Source organism: Barbus barbus (genome assembly GCF_936440315.1).
Source record: "Barbus barbus genome assembly, chromosome: 41".
Lineage (NCBI taxonomy): Eukaryota > Metazoa > Chordata > Actinopteri > Cypriniformes > Cyprinidae > Barbus > Barbus barbus.
The window spans coordinates 25,069,579-25,070,010 of NC_136719.1; positions in this window are offsets into that span (position 1 = coordinate 25,069,579).

The window sequence follows — 432 nt, forward strand, 5'->3', positions numbered from 1 at the left end:
AACAGTAAAGACATTTCTATTGTTAAAAACATTAAAATAAAAATATAGTGTATTCATAATAAAATGATATTGTAATATTACATATTTAGATATTTTATTATATATATGTAGGCCTATGTGTGTGTGCATATACACACATTCTCAATATATACACTCACACACACATTATATATTCAAATATTTTATGTATGAAATATATCATTTAGGGTTAAGATTATCTATTTTTTGTGAGTGTGCTTATGAAGGATATACTAGTAAACTATAAAATGGAAGAGATCTGATTCGTGAAGGATCTACTTTATTTAGCCTCTATTTGTTCCTCCTCTTTCATGCAAATATATAAATGTAAATAATTAAGCATTTATTGACTTGCTTTCTTCTGTTTCAGTTCTTATGCAGCATGGGGCGTGTAGTTTCACTTTCTTTTTCGCC